The sequence below is a fragment of the Melospiza melodia genome, chromosome 3 (genome assembly GCF_035770615.1).
Source record: "Melospiza melodia melodia isolate bMelMel2 chromosome 3, bMelMel2.pri, whole genome shotgun sequence".
Taxonomy (NCBI): domain Eukaryota; kingdom Metazoa; phylum Chordata; class Aves; order Passeriformes; family Passerellidae; genus Melospiza; species Melospiza melodia.
Window position 1 is genome coordinate 33,884,168 of NC_086196.1, and position 23,012 is coordinate 33,907,179.

At 41.1% G+C, this 23,012-nt stretch overlaps 1 long non-coding RNA gene across 1 annotated transcript; it reads right to left on the minus strand.

Moving 5' to 3' along the window:
- Positions 1–16,063: 16,063 nt before the first annotated feature.
- LOC134416704 (uncharacterized) lies at positions 16,064–16,960 on the minus strand. The gene is made up of 3 exons (XR_010027339.1): positions 16,707–16,960; positions 16,482–16,596; positions 16,064–16,374 (listed from the first exon to the last, which is right to left on the minus strand). It is a non-coding gene; the product is annotated as an uncharacterized LOC134416704 (long non-coding RNA).
- Positions 16,961–23,012: the final 6,052 nt, after the last annotated feature.

The window sequence follows — 23,012 nt, forward strand, 5'->3', positions numbered from 1 at the left end:
TGAACACATCACTGATTGTTCCTGCTTCCTAGGGCAGGGCAGGCATCTGGTGCATGAGCTGCTTCCTCAGAGCCTTTCTCTGGGGTATTCTCAGGGACCTCCTGGTACTTGCAGCCATTCCCCAACCAGTCTATTCCAGCACTTTGCTATAATTTTGAAGAAAAAGAAAAAAAGGAAAAAATGTAGAATGTCTGAGTCTCTATAAAGTACAGTTGTTAGTTTTATAGTTTCATATTCTCGCTGTCTGAGGATAAATCACACAAACACAGTCTAAATTGTCAGAGTATCACAATCCAAGCTAGAAAACATAATATTTTTCTTTCCAAAGAAAAGAAAAATGCTAGATGCTCAGGTGTTTCTGGCACATAGGCAAATATTGTCTCATGGGTCAACACAAGTCTGTTGTAGAAAAGAAAAGCAATTTCTATAATAGTTATGGCTCACTTGTCCAGAGCCATGTCAAAGTGGTTCTGGGTCAGAGAAATGCTTATGCCCACAAAGGGAGCTCCACATAGCCTTTTTGTTCACAAAAAGATGAAAGAAGCTAAGGCTAATCTGAGCAGAGGCCCTACTCTGAACAAAAGGAGGTTATTCTTAATAAATAGCAAAACACTGAAAGAGCAAGACAGAAGAATTATTGTGAAGTGGTGAGAAAAAGGGCAACACAGGACAGGAGAGAACCACCTGGGATATGGCAGATCTAATTTCACCCTAACAGGGCCAACAACTTAGTATAAATAAGAGTATGAATATGCTCTGTTCCGTCTTTGCTTCCCTGATTAACTTTAGCTATAGGCAGCATGAATTATGCAGGCCCCCAGCTGGGCTGTGCATTTACAGTTGCAAAATAAAAGCCAAGTCAAAAAGCCTGCTACCCTTTTTTGCTCGTTATTTTCATCTCACTCGCCATTTCTTATGATGAAGGTGATGATATCTGAATCCTATACTAAATTAGGCTGAAAAATCCCCAAACACCAAGACATGCCCTGGTGCAACAAGGCAGTTACTTATGGGCCTGGCACTAAGCACACAGATAGTCTCCCTGAACCAGGAGAGATTGTCTGAATGATGCTCTGCCTAGTCTCAGGGTCTTCATGGGATGTGGGATGTGTCTTTGCAGGTACTAGGGGACACACAGTAAATCATACCCAATGCCATCCATATTCAGGATGTAATTTTTTAGTGTATGGCAAATAGTCTGAGCACACACCCTGCTTGCTTACAAAGTGACTGCTTCTCACTGGAGGTATCATAGGCCCACAAAAGCAAGATTACTCCCATACAAGGCAGTGATGAACAGCTTTCATTTCAGTCACATCCCATTTTTTGTCTACCATAGCAAGAGCTATTCCACTGCTCCGAAAGATAAAGCGACTACAGACACCAGAGCAATTAAAGATTTATAGTAGCGTAAATAATTAACACTTCCCCTTTCCACTGAACATAAAAGTCATGCTTAGATGAACACAAAAACAGCAGTAAACTCATACCAGGCAGTTGAAACTAATTTATCTATGATACATCTCAGAAGTCTCACATTGTCTCTCAAAAGAACATTTTCTGTTAGTCAGGCTATATTGGATATAAAGTTATATATTGCACATTTACTTGATTTTGCAAAACAATGAAGACATCCCCTATTTCAGAATTACTTTATAAAACCAGTCTGCTTTGTGTTTAGACTCAGCGTAGTTATGTGCTGAGCTCTTCACGTTCTGGAGACTACACCATCCTTTCATCCTGACACCAGCACTGTTGTTGCCATCTGGGAACTTCATGATAAGAGAATTTTTTTCCTCTTTGCAATTTAGGTGCTACTCTATTAGGTACCTTTTTTTTTTTTTGAATAATTTTTCCACCATAAAAACCACAACCATGAGTTTCAAAAACAAACTCTTGAGCAGTACTTAACACAAATGCAGGCCTTAATTTAGAGGCATGCATTATTATGTCCCTACTTTTGTCTCCCATTTTCTTTGTATCATAATGGGATGGCTTAAAATTTCTTTAGAATGTGCTGTTGAAGAACTGTTCAAAAAACCAAAAAGTATGCCCAAGTTAAAATGTTAAAGTTGCAAAGACCAGCAATCAAAAGGGATGAAGCAATGCCAGAAGAAAATGACAACATGGTATGTTTAATATAGATCCATCTCTTGCATGCATCATGGTAATGTCATTAGATGCTTGGTCATCTGCTCTTTACTTACAGGTGTTTTTCTTTCAGTCTCTGCACATAACAATGTTCTTCTGGTATGAATGAAATGTGCAATGTCAAAGGTTATTCTCTGCAATTTCTTTGCCTCAGTTGCTGCAGAGCTGAAGCTGAAGCATGAGCAGCAAAGGTAAATAAGCTCAAAAATTCTGTCTCCTAGGGAATTCCAACGTTCTTTCAGGTACGTCGAGTCACAATTAAAAGGAACGCTTCCTGCAAGATGAAAATTATGATGAGGATTTGTTCTGTAAAACTGAAAAGCCAGGCAATTTGTCTCAGAAATGTGTTCAGAGCTTGCAAGTTTCTGGTTTCTTATGGGGCAGACTGTTACCAGATTGCCTAGTAGTCAAGAGGGAAGGTGATTTCATGTACCTGCATTTCTGTGTGGCAGAGAAAAGGCCCTGTCCCCAGGGTCAAGGGGAGAGCTTTTGCCCAGGAAGCCATGAAGACATTGCTGACAAGCAGTAATGTGGAGGCAGTGCCTGCCCCAGGCTGGTGCTTTTTCACAGAAGGGTTTGGGTATTCTTGTACCTGGGCCAGGATTTCTGTACCAAAACCCATCTAATGAATAGGCCTCCAGGCCTTCCTTCTAAACCAGTTTCATTCCACAATCATTTTTTACAGACAGGGAAACATTATTTCTGTGACAGTTTATTTGTAATGTGTCTTTTTTTCCTTTGTCTTCTTCTCTTTCCTTCTTTTCAGAGTGGTGTAATGTGACCCTTGGCTGCTGGCACCCACATGCCTGGCAGCACCTGCAGGAGCCTGTCATGTACAGAACTGGCCTCCAAGTACACAGGGGTCATATTCATTTCTCTCGAGAGTTTCTTAAAGACATTTTATTCCCGTGACACAAAACTGGTTACTAATTAACAGAGATTCAAAGATTAGTGTTACCGATGCTCCTCCTCCTGCGGCCAGGCAGTGAGGGAGAGGAGCAGGGCCATTATGTGAGCTGCAGAGGACACTGAGCCTGCTGCTGCCAATGAAAAGACTCATTATTCATCAGGCTTTCAAGCTGAAAAATTAAACTCAGCTGGTTTTTGTGGCCAGTATTGATTCTCTGCATTGCATCACCAACACCTGCACAAGGTATAACATTGCCTTGCTATCAAAATTTCACTTAGGCTTGCCAGTGGTGAAAAAAAAGCTTAGAAAATAATTTGCTGTAACATGAATTTGCAGTGCTTTGCAAATTATGGAAATTAAATGACAGTTGAGGAGAGGCCTTCCCTGTTCCATAGAATCATAGAATCATTAAAGTTGGAAAAGACCTCCAATATCATCAAGTCTGACCTTCAACCAGATTCCATCGTGCCCACTAAACCATGTGTCAATGAATATGTTTCCCTGAGACAAAGAGACATGTACAGAGAGAAGAGACTGAGACACAGCAAAGATTAGGTTCAGTGACTGTGTATACATGCTGCATAGTTTCTTGTGCTGGGAATGGTGGAAATATTTGCAATCTAAATCACACTTGTAGAGCAGATTGGATATGGGTCAGCTCAGCTTTTTTGAGTGCTCTGCTTTGAAGACTCCCAGACAGCCTGTTGGTCAGTGGGTGCAAGGAGTTCCTATTCCTAAATGGATACAATGCAAAACATGAAATATCTGGAAAAACAGAAGGCTTTTTCATTTTAATTAGTGAATTTAAAAATGTTAGAAACCCCAACAACCATCAATGAAGCAAGCAGGGGTATGTTTTTGTCTCTCTGAGACTATAATGATCTTCTTTACTTCTATTCAAGAAAATTTTGAAGCAGTCGGTAGATTTTTTAAAGCTTTTCATTGCATTAAAATGCACTCAGATCAAGGCATGTTCTCAATAATATCCTTATGCAAGGTATTCAAATATATAAATATATAAAGTATTCATATATTGAGGAAAAATGGCTGTAAGTATGTTTTAGTTATCTGCAGTAGTAGTTCAGGTGTTTAAAAGTCTTGTTTTTCAGGCAACCATTCACTGAATCTCTGCCTTTAAGCATAGAAGATTACCTCTGTACTTCCTGAAAGCATTGCAAATACCTTTATGAACGCACAGATTCATCACAGAGGTTTCCCCTAGAGTCAGAGGATGAACCCTAGGATCATTCAGAAGAGTTCTGCACTTTTCCTTGTAGAGCACATACAAAAAAGCTACTGTGCCAAGGAGTCTGGGAAACCCACTCTCAAGGTTTTGCAGGGGCTCCTGGATTCAGCTGGTGCTTTCTGCCAGCCTGCAGTACTCTCTGACCACACAGAGCCCCAGCAAAGAGCACAAAGCTGATTGCTTTTCACCTGCCAACTCACATCCACGTCTCAGAAAGCTGATCTCCTGCTGTGCTGCCTCTCTGTCCTGCTCCTGGGACAGCACGGGAGCAGCTTTGAAAGGGCTGAAAACACAAGCTAGACTGGGACTGGGACCTTCTTGTACACATGCTTCATCTCAGCCACCACATTCATTCCAAAACATAGGAAAGCGTCTTAGAGAAAGGTATGTGATGCACAGGGGTATGATTTCCCCCAGTTTACCAATTCATTTGGTATCTATCTGAAGAAGGCAGGAAGACAGGAAGAACAAATTAAAATTTTAATTTTAATACATGTAGTGAATAAAACAAACATGTTAAAAGCCCAGAACAGTTTAAAAATCTCATCTCTATCTGTCCATACCAAAAATTAATCTTTTTACCTATGTAGTATTTTTCTAGCAATCCCCAAATAGAATTAGGAGTATTAGAAATTATCAAAGAAGTCTGTCGATGATTCTGAGGGTAATCGTTCATGTTGAGGATGCCTGAATAACTTGAATAACTTAGTTTTCACATTGTAGCTGCATATTTCATTAACTAAAGCCAAGCCCCTGGATTTATTCTTGTACTTGACACAGCCAACAATACCTCTAAGGTGGTCAAATTCACTTTCAAAGAAACCTAATTAGCTAAAAAAAAAAAAAAATAATGCATTACTCTATAGAGGTACTTTGGCTTCTCTTCGTCTGAGAGCTGGAAAAAAATATAAATTAAATAAAGATATTTAAATAAAGTGGTAAGGACCTGAAATCCTTCCATATGAATTATGACTCCAAAGTGCCAAGAATTCCCTAAAAAGAGCCAAATAGGTCACCATCTGAAGAGCAGCACAGAGAGACCCAGCTACTCTGGCCAGTGAGTCAGCTTCATTGGTGGCCAAATTTAAACATCTCTATGCAAAGGCAAGCAGCATGGAGCATAAAATAATGATAGAAGGAGGAATTAGAGACATGTGCATACCTGCAGGGCTAAGACTTACTGGCACCACGGAGATGTAGTGGGACAACTCCTCTGACTGGACTGCTGGAAGGGACACAGGCTCTTTAGGAGCAATAGGCAGGGAAGATGTGGAGACAGGGTTGTCTTCTATGTCAGTGGCCACCTGGAGAGAATGGAGCTCAGCTGGGGAGGGATGAGGATCTGACTGAGAGTTCATGGGTCAGGATTAAAGGGTGGCCAGGGGCAGGTGATGTGTAGGGGTCTGCTGTAGGTCACCTGTTGTGGTGTGTTTGTTGAGTTTATTGTGTTACTCCCCCATTTTCCATATTGTTCCCCCCATTTTATGTAAATGGTTCTGCCCTCCCCAGTTTTCTCGCCATAGCCCTGCCAATTATGTTGCTCCCTTGGCAACTCCCGCCACTTGTATTGTCAGTCCTTTAAGTTATATAATTCCTCCTCCCCCTCATCTCCTTATATGTATACTTTTTCTCCTCCCTGGGCCCAGTCAATCACCCCCCCTCCACCTAGTATTCCAGAAGCTTCTCCTCTTTGGGGGTTGTGGTTGGCTGTGGTCCCAGGGCCCCTCCCTTACTTTGTATCTATTGGGTTTTCCCCTATGTCAGTTATAGTAAGTTCATCCCCTCACCTTTCCCTATTGGTCTTATGTAAACCCCTCCCTTAAACACCTCATCCCTTTATAACCCTGCTCCGAACTCCACTCTCGGTCACTCCCTGGTTGGTTTCTTGGGACCTTCAATAAACCCGACTTCATCCCCAGAGAGTGTCCAGCTCCTTTACTCGTCTTGACAGCAGCGAGAGCCCATCCGCAGCCAGCACAGCCCAAGGCCATCAGACGCCGAGGGGCGCTGGCAGAATTGCAGCTGGGTGTCGGCCTTACCCTCAGCTAGCCCGACACTGACCTTGAAAGCCAGATACACCTCGCCACAGTCACCTTACCAGGAAGACCAAATGAGTACAGGCTTCTAGAGACAGACATTAGCAGCTCCACGTTCACAAGCTCTGATGCTCATGGGGGACTTCAACCACCCCAAAATCTGTTGGATGGACAGCACAACAGGGCATAAGCATAAACTTCCTGCATTGATTGTAACTTCCTTTTCCAAGTGGCAGAAGAACCAGCAAGGAGAGATGATATGCTGGATCTTGTACTCACCAACAGCAAGAGACTGCTGGGCAATGTGAACTTCAAGTGCAGCCAATGCTGCAGTGACGATGAATTGGTGAGGTCCAAAATCCTTAGGATGGCAAGGAGGTTGCACAGCAAGGTCCCCAGCGTGGCCTTCAGGAGAACAGACGTTTTCTTGGTCAAGCGCTGGAACATGTTGCATAGAGTTGTGGATGCCTCATTCCTAGAAGATTCCATGGCCAGGCTGGATGGCACTTTGAGCAACTTTGTCTAGTGGAAGGTGTCCCTGCCCATGGCAAGGAGTTTGGAACTAGGTGACCTTTAAGGAAGGCCTCTTTCAACCCAAAACATTTTTTGATTTTATAATAAGTGCTGATGACAAGAACTGAGATATCATGCTGGTTGGAGTAGGTTTTAAATTGTCACCCATGAGCAGAGTAGTTAAAGTCTTCACCATCAGTTTTCTCTGTCTCAGTAGCCAGCAAAACAGAACTGGCTAGCTCTTCCCAGCCAGATGAAGGATAAGTATTTCATCCTGCAGGCAGCAACCATCTTCTTCTTTCACAATTATTCATTGTGCATGTTCATTGACTTATTAGCAGAAGGGTTATAGTCAAGAAGACTTCCTGAATAAACACTGTGTTATTTTACCCTTGCTATGGCATGAAACTTCAGAATTATTTCAAAGAACAGAAGGAAGTTGTTCAAAGAGCTTATCACAGAGGCATGCATGATTGACAGCCCCTTCCTTTATCACTTCATGCACTTTTGGTTTGGGAACACTTTGATCCCATGATCCCTTTTGGTTCTCAGTTAGGGACATGACATTGGTATATCTCTCCTGACACTTATTTGCCCATCTCTTGTGCCTTCTTCATTTTCTTGGCAGTTTGAAAGGGTCTTCAGACATGAAGCAAGGAAACGCTTCTTCCTTTCCTTGTGATCAAATTATCATTCCCTTTCCACCTTCAGACTTGCTTTCTCTTTTCTATTTCGCATCACATCAGTGAGTCAGTTTTCTAGTAAAAGCTGCCATTGTGTCCACAAAAGAACACTTCTTCATGCACCTCAGCATCCCCTTCTGTCTTGTCTTTCATTTCCAACCCTGTGTGTGAGCTACCCCAAGCATTTTTCCTTTACTAAAATTAATTGCTATTACAATGGCTTTATCTTGTGGCAGGTATGAGGGTGAATTTCACCCAAATACAGTGCTTTGCTTTGCATTGCTCAGGGTGAATTTCACCCAAATTCAGTGCTTTACTTTGCATATAGCAATGATTATAGAAGAAAAGTAATCACTGTCTTGTCTTTACTACCGAGACCAAAGCAGAGATTTGCTATATTTGAGATGCAAGACAAGCCTTTTATGTTCAAGCTGGTGCTGTTGATACTTGGAGCTGTACCAGTTGCACTGTTTCTAATTTGGAGAATAGCAAGCATAGGGGATTGTTGGATGCAGCCACATGGTCTGCATTTTCCCTCTGACACCCTTTCCTGTGCGACCCCAGCCCCCTCCCGAGAGCCAGGCTGAGATGCTTCCATTTGATAACACAGAAAAAATCTTCCCATTTTAGTAGCCTTCATATTTCTGTTAAGTGAAATAAAGACCATACCTTGAACTTGATATGAGAGCAGTTAGGTCATTAAAGAGCCTGGCAACATACCCCAAGGGTACAGAGGCTCCTATATGGGGAATTTTTATGTAAACATTTCATTCTGATAGTGAACAGTTAAAATTAGTCCTTTAATATGTACTTTGCATAACCATCAGATAATGCCCAGACTTCTCTCCTATTTATTTTTTCAAACACTCCTTGTCACCTATATGTGTGCATTGCCATGAAACATTATGTTGTATAACCACTAGACAGATTACCTGATTTTGCAAACTGAGCTTCACCGTAAGCTAACATGTATCTGATAAATTAAGTCTGTAATAAAGCCATGTCCATTGCAGATCACCTTGGCTTTTAAATGTTGATGAATGGGAACTTACTTCACAAATGCTTTGATTTTTTTTTTCATTATTTTCTAGTGCCAAAACACTCAGAATAGCAGCTTTCATGCATCAAATATTTTATACCACTGGGACAATCTAGCCTCCACTTTATTATTTTAATCATTTTTCTGCTTTGAATTTTTGGCTGTGTTTTATTCTCTGTAGTCTGAGATTCTAGTAATCTCTTATGATGAGAGGTCAAACTAGAAAAAACAGCCCTGCTGGTTCTGTCAACTAAATTCAAACATTACTGTGAAGCTTTATAACAATAATACCTTTCGTGCTACTATATTCTGTAAGCAATTCAAGTGGAATCCCTCTTCTGTGTGGTTATTATAACTCAGCCATAGAAATGTGCTTTGGGCTGAAAATGGATTTATAAGATTTCTGCCCAGAGCATATGCTTTGTAAAATTTAATTTAAATCAGCTTAGCTATTTTTTTTCTTTAAACACTGAAGAATAAAAATAAAAATAGATTGATGTTTTTCCCTTAGCAGAAAAAACCCCTCTCTTTTCTTTCAATAACAAGTAGTCATTTTTCTTGCCCTTCATGAATATACATAATTCCATCATCTTTGGGGAAGGCATGTGGAGGACCATGAAAAACAAATTAATTTTCCTTTTTTAAAATGAAATACAGAGGCTGTCTGTGCCTCTATATTTCCTGTGTACTAGGATTTTCTGTGGGTACAGGGAACAATATAAAAATTCCAATAATTTTATTGGAAAGGAAAAAAAAAAGAGGCTACTGCACTTAACTACTTTTCACAACAGTCAAAACAGAGTTTCATAAATGGCAGTAGGAATAAAAAATCTAATTCAATGCAATATAACTCAACTTACATACCTATTATACTAGAGATTTGTGGACCCAACTCTTTTTCTGCTCTGACAGGCATATGCTGAATATGAGGTGCTTTTATCTGTTTGTTCGCTTCTTTCACAGTTCCTCTGGTGATATTTAAACTCCTGCTGGAAGTATTGCTTATGAAGATCTGCAGCCCTGAGTACATTTCTCTTCAGATTCTGGTTACATGAAGAGCACCTTGATAACCTGCCAGAGGTCATGTGGGCTCTGAGCAGATCAGATTGAGCAGAGCAGCTCATCAGACCGGGCTGTGCCATTTCATCTGAGTCTGCACACCAACTGCTCAGCAACTAACAAAGAGTTGGAAAATGTAACAGTGATTCTGCTCATGGAAACTAGGGAAAAAACCTGTCTCATCCACTTAGACGGTCTAATTCAGGGGCCTCTTCAGTACACCTTCCCTTCCCTTCCCTTCCCTTCCCTTCCCTTCCCTTCCCTTCCCTTCCCTTCCCTTCCCTTCCCTTCCCTTCCCTTCCCTTCCCTTCCCTTCCCTTCCCTTCCCTTCCCTTCCCTTCCCTTCCCTTCCCTTCCCTTCCCTTCCCGTTAATACAAACATATAAAGTTGTCTACAATGAAAATATCACTTAAAGCAAATTAATGAAATCCTGTGTTGGGGAGACATTCTTACCTTCACCTTTTTTAGTGCTTTAGCCCTAGATCAGCAGCTTCCAGGGAAAAGAAGATTAGTTATAATAAATCAGCTAAATAGCAGTATAGGGAGAAATAGGTTGTATTTAAAAGCAACTTGGGAGTGAGGATAATAAAGAAATCATGTCAAAAGAGCCTAATGAGTTTCATGAATACCAAGATAAGAATATCTTAAAAATCTCTTTTAATATGTAAAAGTTATTTTAATATGTAATACATTGTTACACTCATCAACATGTATGCATATATTTACAAATACTCAGACATGCTCATATATCTAGCCTTGATGCTAATTTAATCTTAAATTTATCTCAGATTGTAATTCTCCCAGGTGTTCAAGATGTTAAAGTATACCATGTGAAGCTGACACATATCCCAAGATAGGAAGGAAGCAACCTCAAGGCATCTGGCTTCCTACATCATGTTCACAGGCTGTTTTTGATGCAGGAGGCAATGCAACAATTCACTGACAAGCTGGAAAGAGCAAGCCAAAGTGACTTGGAGAGTGAGCAGTCAGTGAATAGAAGACAATGCTGCATGTCAGAGATCCTGCAGCTCTGCCATGTCAGATCATGGAGCTGGACCCAAACATCCATGTTCAATTTATATAGTGGATTTCATAGCAGAATAATAGGCAAGTTCATTCACAACTTGATTTATGTCAGGTTGATCAAAAGCTAGCATGCCTTTCTGCCATGTTGTGGCCAGTGGTCCAGACTGCTTCCTTCAGTCAATGTCTTTTTCTGAGTTCTCACATCTCAGTAGCTCTCACATCCCACCTTAGAATCCTGCCATGGACAGGTATTTCTTGTTGCACTCATTTCTATTTATACAGCTTGCTGTCTTATGACCTGTGTTCATCTGAGATGTTTTTCACCATTCTTTTCCTCTAACACAGAAATAGAGACAGGTTCTTTCATCTTTGTAGCATTTCACGCCTCGTCTCAGACTCTTCTCAGCACTATCAAGTGGAAAAGAGGCAATGGAAACATAATGAAATACAAGAAAATTCATTCAAGCATTAGAAAAATCTTTCTTATTCTGTGTGTGGAACAGGTTGCCTAGAGAGGTTGTGGAGGCTGCATTCCTGGAGATGTTCAAAACCCACCTGGACATCACCGAGCAAACTACTCTCACTGACTCTGCTTGAACAGGGTTTTAGACTAGATGACCTCAAGAGGACACTTCCCACTTCAGTGTTTGTGTGGTACAGTCGTCTTGAGGACCATGTCTCATTAAGTACTCACTTGGTGACTCTTCCTTTCAAAAACTGTATCTAGCAGGTTATGACACCTATGAGTTATATTTCCAAACTTGTTCCCATGTCTTGGAAATCACCCTACAAACTTGTGCAAATCTTTCCTCTTCAGGATTCCCCTGAAAACCCTTTCTTGCAATCTATACAGCCTATAGAAGGAATTTGTCAAGAGGTAGAGGCTTGCTGTGTCTACTTCTTTCTTCAACTGTACTTCCATGTCTGCTCCTCTCTTTATAATTCAGGCTGTAAAAGGCCTGTGACAGAAACTATGTCATGGTTTTTAATGCACCTACTACTGCTGTTTATTGTACATAAGTAGGACTGCTGGACACTCATTACAAAAAAAAAACATAAGTGGATAACCCCAGAATGGTCACAGTATGTTCCAGATCGGGTCAAAACTAAAATAAAGGCCTTAACTACTATTTTCACTGTTAAGGGATTATTTTGCTTTTATAAACACACAGAAACTGTAAAACATCTGGAATCCAAAGGATTTCTTTGTTTTCTTTGTTTCTTTGTTTTGTTTAAGTTTTACCAGTTCCATGGAATTCAGTCTGAACTTTATTGGTTACTAAGGTGACCAACTGTAATAAATGAAGTGACAAAGATGCCTCAGACTTCATTTAGTGGGGAATAAGGAGCAGCTAGAAGCAGAAACCTCTACTTTTCACAGACAGGTCATTCAGCCACTTGCATAGCTGTTAATACACAGATGGATTTTGAATCCTTGGCCTCCTGTACTAATAGGTCTGTTTCTCCCCTTATTTCATGGTGGTGTGCTGAGTGCAATGAGGCAGGCAGTCTCAATGAAGATGAAGTTCTGAAGCTGTTCCCATCAAGTGGAGTGGCACTAGGTCCTAGACAGACGTATTTCTTCCAACTTACCCCATGCACTGCAGCCTGAGCCACTGCCTGAGCAGAAGTTGTTTTCCATGTGTTCCTACCTCTCACTGGCAGCAGAGATGATACTGTGTTGATTGTAACTAGAAATGCCCATGCTGCTGTCCTATTTCTTGGATTCAACAGGGGTAGGAGGGAAGATCTTTAGCAGGACTGCAGTTGTGGATGGCCAATTACCTAGCAGGATGTCTGGGAAAGATCTTTTTGCTGTTTGTACTTCCTTACCAACTGTGCAGAAAGCAATTAATACTTTGTCCCTCTTCTTTCATTTTTGATACCTGTATAAATAGCAAAAGGAATGCTGCAAGCAACAGAAGAAATCCAGACTGACCTTTGTGGTGAGAGTGGTCAACTCAGTCCTGAGGCAACAAAACCAGAAAAGCTTGTCATTGTCACATACTGATTCCATTGAAATAAAGTAGCAGCTGGAACATTTGTCTCAAAAACAATACTGTAGCAGCTTTTAAAGAACAAAATTAGTAGCTTGATTAGAACAATAAAATGTTCTCTTAAGATTTCAGGAGATGTGCAGGAAATTTTTCTTGTTTTGGCTACATTTTAGAGTGACATAATACCTAATGTGTTGTGTAATATGTTACGTTTCATGGGATCAGCTTAAATGTAAATACACATACATGTAAAATTCAATGTGTTTGTGGCACTCTGACCCATATGTCACCAGAATTAACTTCCCTGCCTATGTTTATGTCTTTTAAATATTCCATACCCAAAAACTACACTACACTGTGGAACACTACACTGCTTAAGGAACACAACATTGACTCAATCCTGCTGCATGGACAGATAAACAAAAGCCAAACCAACCACTTTCCTGCTGCATTACACCCATATTCCTCAGAAAAACCTCCCTGACCAAAAGATAGAAATGTTCATTTCCTCCTGCCAACCCAATTTTTTGTGGGAGTGAAGAGTTGCAACCTGGACAGATCAAAGATGGAGAAGTATGGCATAGGGAGAGTCTAAGATTTGCATAGAGAGCACAAGTCATATGAGTTTGAAATATAATGTATGGCTTGCAAAATGTGTAATTAGTACTTAGAGATGTCCTTTGAAAAACAAAACAGCTCAAGCTCCCTGTCAGCTTGGGTGACATAACCCAAGGCAGAGTTACAGGCAATAAAAACTCACCTGAATATATCTTGTGGCAGTGCCTTTCTCTAAGAAACATAATTGTGTGGCACTGGCTTTATCTGCATTTCATGAATGGCCCAGATTTTGTCCTGGTAAGCCTTTGACTCTACTGGTTTACTATCCAGTTAAACTGGTATCTGGAATTTCAGCTGGGAAAACACAGCACCATCTTTGCTTCTGAGGAATTCAGTGTTCCCCTTGAGATGGGAAAGACAGGTGACTGTGTCACACCTCTACTCTGTTCCAGAGTGCAGTCCAGCTAGTGGTCTCAAATCACACACTGCTTTAAAACAATGTTTAAAGTCCATGTATATTTAGCCATGGATCAGAGTATTTGATTTTACTCTATGTGTAAAGGAGTTGGGAAGACACCTCTCCCATCGGGCCTGGGAGAGCTCCCAAGAAACCTTTGAATGTATTTTTCTCTAAGGCCCCAAATAAATGTCCAACTTTCTAACACACACACCTTGGGGATAAGCAATTATTCATGATACAACAAGAAAAATGCAAAACTATAAATTCTTAAATCAGCTGTTTCACTTTCTAATCTTTAAGCATTTTCTTTGTTTGATCTGTCATAAATATTTATTTTTGCTCTTTAAAAAGCATTCTCTTATTGATGTTTGGGGAAAGATGATTTATTGCAGTATTAGAACAAAATTAATTCACTTTTAAATGTGAGCTAAGTTTTGCAAAAGAGAATGAGTGCTTCAATGCAAGATCCAAATGCCAGAGTCTCAGCACTGGTTGCACAGCTCTGAAGGACAAAAGTTAATGTTACAAACAGAACAACATCATTTTTGAGATTTACTCACTGAAGACTTACTTTCCTTGTCACTAAAACCATTATTTTTATTTACATCTAAAGAGGAAAAAAGTTATGCTGGGCACCTGCCCTTTTTTCACAGGTCTAGGGTAAGCTGGAGATTATCAATGATGTGAATAGCTATATAATCTCTCCTGATTTCTAAAAAGTCAGCTACCATTCAACATTAGCTCACAGTGGACCTAATATCTTCCTGCACTTTTCCTTATGTTGATCTGTAAACTTTGTGCAACTTTTTATAGGGCCAGGAGGAAAGAGAAAAAGAGGATGTTTAGAATGCATTGAAATTATGCTTTGACTTGATTAAACACATATCAGTGTCAACCAGCAAGCCTGTGATAAGTTACCTACTTGTGATAAATAAGTACCATGGGAGAAAAAGTACGTATATGTATAAAACAAAAATACTTGAATGTCATTTTCGGATCTACACATCAGGATTCCTTTTTAAAATGCCACTTTTTAATCATGCCTACACTAACTATTATTTATGTTGCAACTAACCAGAGAACTGGGCAGCAAGATCTTGCATTTCCTAGGCCTGGTCCTGTCCTGCTGGATCTTTCCCATACCACAGTCTGTCTGAGACATTGAGGTTTTGTTCCTGTTCAGCTCTCTCAGCTGCAGGCAGCCCCAGAGGTCACAGTACCCTCTCCAGAGCTACCGGAGCAATCTCCTCTCTTAGCTCCCTGCTGACCATCATCCCTGGTAGGCAGCTTGATCTCAGCAGCCCTGGATCTGCTGACATCTCTCCCACCTGAAGATGAGCTTTCCCAAACCCGTTTCCCATCTGTTTAAGCCAGACCTGAAGAGTGTCGCTTGGTTCCTAGCCTGCCCTGTGTACCCAGGTCTCTGTTGTGGCCCATGTTAACAATAAAGTGCTTAGTGGGCACTGCAGCTGCCCCTTCAGCATTCACTGCCCTGCTCCAGTGCTGCCTGCATTGTTTCCTCTCTCCCCTGCCTCCCAGCACTGGATGCTTCCCCTGGTTCATTAATAACGGGGGTTCCTAACTATGAATTATGGCACCCAGAACAGAAGCGTACATTTAAAGGACCTGAGATTTCTGCTGTAAAAAAAATGTTTTTCTTGAGGAAAAAGTGAAATTGAGGTTCTCACACCTTTATAATGACATTAAATACATACATACATTTACCTTTAGGTCTCTAAAGTCATACATTGAGGTCAGTAGGAAACACATCACACTGTGATCAAGGGTGATACAATTCCCTTAAGGTCAGTTCTCAGAACTAATGTTCCTACTCTCAAAGCCCAGTGGGCTGCACAGAAGAATCAACGCTCTCACACCATTTACCAATATGCATGCAGACAATCCAGGTTTCTCTGCTGTCCTTTGGCAGCCCATTAAAACCCAGGAAAAGATTCCTCTTTAATTTTTCTGATTCCTCTTTCATTTTCCTGTTCTGCTGTGACTGTCAGAGCTCCTCAGCCTCTGAAGGCTAGGAGAAGAGAAAGCAATGTGGGGTGTATATGACCTTTCATTGAAAAAAAAAAAAATAATTTTGCTTCCTCTGTGTTTTGGCAATATGCAAGAATTGGGCAAGTTGATCTGCAGCAGTATTTCCAGCTAGGGCTTCATTCACATTTGAAGCCAACAGATAAGCTTACATATTAACTCTCCTGATTTACGTTAACACTTAGCCATGGTGACAAGTACTCTTTGCACTCAGTGCACACTGACTTTGTCTTTCTGCTTGCAAGGAATTCAAGTAGACATTAGTGACGTTAATGAGAAAGAATAAGACTGTGTATGTAAGCAAATCTTGAGATATTGGCAGGTACCAAGTCTGCAAAGGCAGCAAGCAGAAAATACTGATTAACACAACATGGTTTGCATGTTCTTTTAATCAAAAGATTTGCTCTTGTTTTGCGTTTATTCTTTAAAATATTGATAAGGTTGTTTGGTTTGGGTGGTTTTAATTTTTTTTTTCACAGAAAGAATTATAGTTTTTATTAATTTTTTTACAAATATTGGAATTTTTTAAAACTTGTTTTGTTCCACCACAGAGGTTATAAAATTCAAGTCCAGAAGCCACTGTTAAATAGTAGAAGTCTCATAATTCGGATATAACTGCAAGTCTGGAGATCCACAGAAAATATTTTCTCTGAAACAGAAAAGATACAGTTGTCATTTCTTCTCAGAAGCACAGAAAATCAGTTTATCTGTCTTTGCATTGCACAGGATTTTGTTATTGAAAACAGAAACACCTACCTGTTTAGCCTTGTCAATCAAAGCACCAGCTGCAATTCCTTTGCCTGTTTGCTACTCCAAAGCACCAGCATGTGCACAAGTTCTTTGCCAACCACAGCTGTGCACAACATGTCTCCTAAGTGAAAGCAGAATCAACTATTTCATATCTATGGCATGAGTTTCTACCAGGACGATTAGTGCCAAGTAGCCACAGTGCTATCAGCCCACACCCAAACTGAGACCTACTTTGGTTGTAGCAGTGACTGACATCAAAAACAGAGCACAAATATCATGTTCTGTTCTTCAAGAGGTCAGGACTGGTCTGTGGCAAAATAATAAGTTCAAGGGACAGAGTAGCTCTGAGTTGTCAGGTAACACAGGGTACAGAGGGAGGAAGGCAGCAGAAGGGAGAAAAAAAGCAGCAGGAGATTCAAGACTGGTGGTGCTGAAGGGCATGTGGAGAAAAAGGCAGAAACTTTGAGCCTTGCATTTAAAAAAGAAAGTGGAAACCCTTGTCGTTGCACGTCACACTGACCTCACTTAACTGTGTAACTCTATCTTCAGATGAAAGGTCAAAATTTAGGTGAAGAGAGGACACTTATCAAAGTGTCTTGTCATGGGTCACTTAGGAGGCAGCCACTGATCCATTTTCCTGAACCAGGGGGTCAAATCCATGATTCCTGAAGTGTTTCTGATTAACATTTTCTGCAGAGCCAGCCTTGGCAGTGTAGCAGGTAGTTTGTAGTTTACTCTAACAAGCACACTGCTGCTAGAGCTAACATTGACATAGCTGCAGGTGGATGCCAGTGACGTTAATAGAGATGGATAGGAGAGGAGATGGAAGCCAAACCTAAGATAGCAGCAGAGATTAGACAGGCATACGAGGGTAGCAAACAGAAAATCTTGATTGCTGCTTAGTGTAGGACTGTACTCCCAAGCAAGAGCACTTAGCTGACTCAGGAGGCTGTATTTTTCCTCTCACAATTTCAGTAAGTCATTTCAGCGATTTTTCCCTGTACCTTCTTCCTCTCTGGCAAGTAAGAATAATTGCCTTCTTCATAATACACTTTTCCCAAGCCAGATAAGTATTCATGGCTCTTCAATCTTTTGTTGGTTTAGTTTCTCCTAGTTTTGTCTCATTGTGGTTTTATGTATCAATGATTTTGCTGAAGTCCTCTGACCTCCATGACAGCTGTTCAGTTTGAAAGAGAAATGTCTGTGCTACTGCCAGTAATCTTATCCAGACCTCCTTCATACAGTATAGGATGGGTCAATTGGACAACATGCAGCTCTTGCTGGGATAACATATACCCTGATGGATGTGTGCTAACAGCACATTGGTAACTCAAAAAAGCACATGCCCTAAATTCCCTGACAGCTGCTCTCCCCCAACACCAACGCCCATATTTCCCAAGCTTACGGAGCACTGTCCATTTGGAGTTGATGAGGGACAAGGGACAAAGACTTTACAGGATTTCTGACCAACCAGCAAAGCACAGCTGGCAAGGGGATATGATTCAGGGAGGAGATGACACAACAAGAAGGCTGGTGGGAATTTGGTGACCAGTCAGTAACAAATAGTGACTGTCCAAGAAACTAGCAACATAGCAAAAAAGGATGCTTTATGCTCAACCTCCTTTGCCCCAGCAATGTTGGCATTAAAGCAGAACTTTAGAACATCAGAGCAGAAAAAGGTAGGAAAGTAGTTTCTAATTTATCAGATTGGAAGCACGGCGACTTCTGCAGCTGATCTGAGAGTTTACAGCTTAGAACCCCCTTTTGGGGTCTGCTCTTCCAAATACCAGAAAAAATGCAGAGGCCTTATGGTGTTCTTCATATATAATACATATATGGGATACAACACATGGCAAAGAAGATCGCTGTTTACCTTTATCCTGGTAAAGGTTACCTTTACTCCTTTACCCTGGAGTTATTTACTGCATATATTTTTTAGCTTTTTTTTCAAGGACCCTTATCCTAGAAGAATATACACTCAAATCTCTAATGTACAAGGATTTCATTTACATTACAAAGACAATATCTTTTCACTAAAAGACAGACTAGCGGAGAAGATCTGCAGTTAGCAGTCCAGGTCACGCTGCCCCCAGACAGCTGCAAAGGCAGGAGCAGAAACAGGCTTGGACTTGTGGAGAAAAGCCACAAGGCTGCAGCCCAGCAGTCAGTACAAATCACTGAGAGTGCGTGCTCTGTGTGTGCCTGTGTTCTCCTGACAGAACCACAGGAACTCTCAGGCTGTGACAACACTAGACCCTGCTGAAACACAACCTAATCCTTTCTTGGCAATAATAGGTTGGAGTAACAAAGGTGTGCAAGAGCCAATATTTATATTTAAACAACAAAACTGTCTAAGTCAATGCTGCAGACAACATTATAAAGGCTTCGGGAAAGCTAAAATTAAGGCAGGGCTACACCAGGGCCAAAGAACAGCACCAATTTCCCACAGCCACAACAGTCTAGATCAGTCTTAAATTAACTTCAAATTTCCTGGTCTCTACTTAAACTTCTCATTTATTAAAATACCAGATAAGGAGTGTTAAGGTTAATTTCCTCATATTTTTTGGAAGAAAAATTTAAAAAATCTTTCATGTAGGTTTGCACTCAGAAAATAATTGTATTTTTCCGTCATCTGAGATGGAAAGTGAAGAGAGATGAACTATGGCAAAGCAAAAAGTGGCTGGAATTCTCAATAAGGGGATGAAGAAAAATAATAATGAGCAAACAGTATTGGGGACAGGCCTGTTTGATATCTTAATGAGTGATTTGGGCAAGGTGATTGAGGGAATCCTCAGTAAGTTAGAAGACAGCACTAAGTTCTTCAGGAGTGTTGATCGGCTGGAGGGCAGGAAGGCTGTGCAGAGAGACCTGGACAGGCTGGATCCATGGGCCAAGGCCTAGTGCCAAGTCCTGCCCTTGGATCAGTGCAGCACTACAGGCTGTGGGAAGAGTGGCTGGAAAGCTGCCCATTGGAAAAGGACCTGGGAGTGCTGGTCAACAGCAGCTGAACATGAGCCAGCATGGGCCCATGTGGCCAATGTCATCTTGGCTTGGATCAGTAATAGCGCTGCCAGCAGCACCAGGGCAGGGATTGTCCCCCTGTACTCCACACTGGTGAGGCTACACCTCAAATCCTGAGCCCAGCTGGGCCCCTCACAACAAGAATCACATTGGGATGCTGGAGTGAAACCAGAGAAGAGCAATGGAGCTGGTGAAGGGTGAAGAGAATACATCCCTCAGCAGCTGAGGGAGCTGGGGACTGTTTAGCCTGGAAAAAAAGGAGGCTCTGAGGGATCTGAATAATGTCTACAATAATAATCTCTGCCTGAAAGGAGGCAGTAGCCAGGTTGGGTGGGCCTCTTCTGCCAGGCAACCAGTGACAAGATGAGGAAATTGCTTTAAGCTCTTCCAAGGGAGTTTTAGACCGGACATCAGGAAGAACTCTTTCACTGAAAGCGTGGTTAAGCCTTGGAACAAGCTGTCCAGAGAGGCACCACCCCTGGCAGTGTTCAAGAAATGGGTGGACATGGCACTTATTGCTATGGTTTAGTTGGCATGTTGGTGTTTGGTCAAAGGCTGGACCCCATGACCTTGAAGGTCTTTTCCAACCTTAACAGTTCTATGATTCTATGAAAATAAACAAAAACCAAAAGTGAATGGTTGGAAGAAGGAAGAAACCTAGAGAAGAATGCACTGTGCTGCAACTGAGGGCAAAGAGTGCCTTGCTTTCCTGTATTGGAAAGCCAAGTCAACATGAACTCCAGTGTCATGAAGTCAGCATCTATGTCCTCACATCAAAATATGGAAAACATGAGGTTAAGAGCAAGCCGCAGGCATGCATGACTGCATAGAGAAGAAGGATCTGGACTGGAGAGCAATTCACAAGAGAAACAAAAAACCCTCTTGAACTGTTTTCTCTCGGCCTTTGATATCAAGGACCCTTATCCTGCAGTCAGCTGCAGCAATTGGGTACCTGTGGCCAGCCATGTACTAAACTTTCCAGCATGAGGGAGACTAAAGAATATTAACAAAATGTGCGAATGAAAGTAAATTTCAAAGTAAATTATTTTTGTTCTTACAACTCCCCTCCTATGTCCATGTTATCAGTAGCAGTCAGGCCAAACCCTTTTTTATTTCTTGCCATTTTTAACTGTGTAGTAGAAATATCTCAGAGACTCAAGCAATACTATCTCATAGATTATTCAGACCTCAGTATTTGTCTTAAGGAGAGGAAAAAAAGGGTTTTTTACTCCTTTTTAATACCTGACACTGAGCACACACTCCCATATCAAAAGAAGCTAATCATATAGCTACAAAATCTTCCCAGTTATGTCAGGATTTTATTCTTCCCCCTCCCCCCACCAGCAGAAACAAAAATTTAAGCCTACAATATACGGAGCAGGAGATGGAAAACATCTTTATCCCTACCGAGGTACAGAGAACCTGGACCAGGAGATCTCTGAACATTAGAGGAGGAAAACTAACCTAGGGAGATGCTTTGAAAAAGACAATGTGAAGCTGATAGGCCCTGGTTTCCAATACCAAAAGAAACAAACTGAGTGAAACTTCACTACAAAAACAAATAATTGGATTTCCATTGTACCTCTGAATGCTACATTAAGCATCAGTTCTTTTCAGTTGAGAGACAGCATTTTTTTTTTAGATTTCTCAAAGGATTTGGATGCTCTATTGTGGCCAGACTCTGATCTGGCTTCACTTCCCACAAATCAGTATCAAATGCAGAGAAGCAACCTGCTACGCAGGCATTTTGCAGACAAAAATAGTGCAGAGCCTAATCAGGAATCTCGTGGCAGGAAACAGGCCTTCCTACAACAGGAAGCCTAGGAAAGACTACTGGAGACAGCCGTCCAAAAGCAGCTGCCTTGCCAAAAAAGACAAAATGGCTGTACACTGGCAACTCTTGCAGCAGGAAATCACTGAATTAAGTACTCAATCTACTGAGCAATTTAGTGTGTCATCTGCTTCCTGGCAACAGATATTTGGAATCACTTTTACATTGCATTTCAACTGTATCTCATAATTGGGTTGAGTACAGTGTCCTCTCCAGTAAGCAAAGAGGTCAAGGTCAGAGGCTTTTCTGACTCCTACCCAAAATAAATATTTTTAACCCTTTTCCTTTCTTCATTTTCATCATTTTATCATTTCTAATTTAGGGGCCTGAAATTCCTGTTTCTAGTCTGATTTGGGGCCAGGGCAGACTGAGTCACTGATATCAGTCTGCCAAAGTTAACTGTGGTCTCCATGGGGCAGTACAACAGTCTGATAGGAGATAAATATCAGGGCACAGTGAAACAGGGAAAAGAAGACCAGTGGATTCCCCCTGTGATTTTTTTGATGGAGTGTCAGGAAGCTTTTCAGGAAGTTTCTTCTCAACATATATAAAAAGATAGAGTGAGGGAGAGTGAGACAGAGAGGCAGACAGAGAGGGAGTGAGGAGAAAGGGAAAGGGAAAGGGAAAGGGAAAGGGAAAGGGAAAGGGAAAGGGAAAGGGAAAGGAAAGGAAAGGAAAGGAAAGGAAAGGAAAGGAAAGGAAAGGAAAGGAAAGGAAAGGAAAGGAAAGGAAAGGAAAGGAAAGGAAAGGAAAGGAAAGGAAAGGAAAGGAAAGGAAAGGAAAGGAAAGGAAAGGAAAGGAAAGGAAAGGAAAGGAAAGGAAAGGAAAGGAAAGGAAAGGAAAGGAAAGGAAAGGAAAGGAAAGGAAAGGAAAGGAAAAAGAAGACAAAGAAAATAAAGGAAGGAAGGAAGGAAGGAAGGAAGGAAGGAAGGAAGGAAGAAAGAAAGAAAGAAAGAAAGAAAGAAAGAAAGAAAGAAAGAAAGAAAGAAAGAAAGAAAGAAAGAAAGAAAGAAAGAAAGAAAGAAAGAAAGAAAGAAAGAAAGAAAGAAAGAAAGAAAGAAAGACCTTTTTTAGACTTGCTACCCATGTATTAATGCAGACAGTTGATAAATTTAGTTATTTATTCAATCCTTACCTAATATATGCTTGCACATCTCACTGAAGATACAAAATGCAGTTTCTGTTCCTTCATGTTTCCTTAACAGAGAAGGGCTGAGGTTGGAAAGGACCTCTGGAGGTAATCTGGTCCAAATCCTCTGCTCAAGCAGAGTCAGTTACACCATGTCCAAATGGCTTTTTAATGTCTTCAAGGATGGAGTCTTTACAATCTCTCTGGCCAATATCTGCCAGTGCTCAGTCATCTTCAGAATAGAAAATTGTTTCCTGATGTTCAGATGACATCTCCATTATTTGAGTTTCAGCCCATTGTTTCTTGTTCTGTCACCACTGAAAAGAGCCTGGCTCCATCCTCTTTACATCCTCCTTCAGATATTAATATATATTGAGCTATATTATATTAAGGACCCATTGAACCTGCTCTTCTCTAGATTGAACAGTTCCAACTCTCCTAGCCTTTCCTCATAGGAGAGATGCTCCTATCCCTCAGTTATCTTTGTAGCCCTTCACTGGACTCTCTCAGGTGTGTCAATGTCTTTTCTGTACAGAGGACCCCAGAACTGGATCCA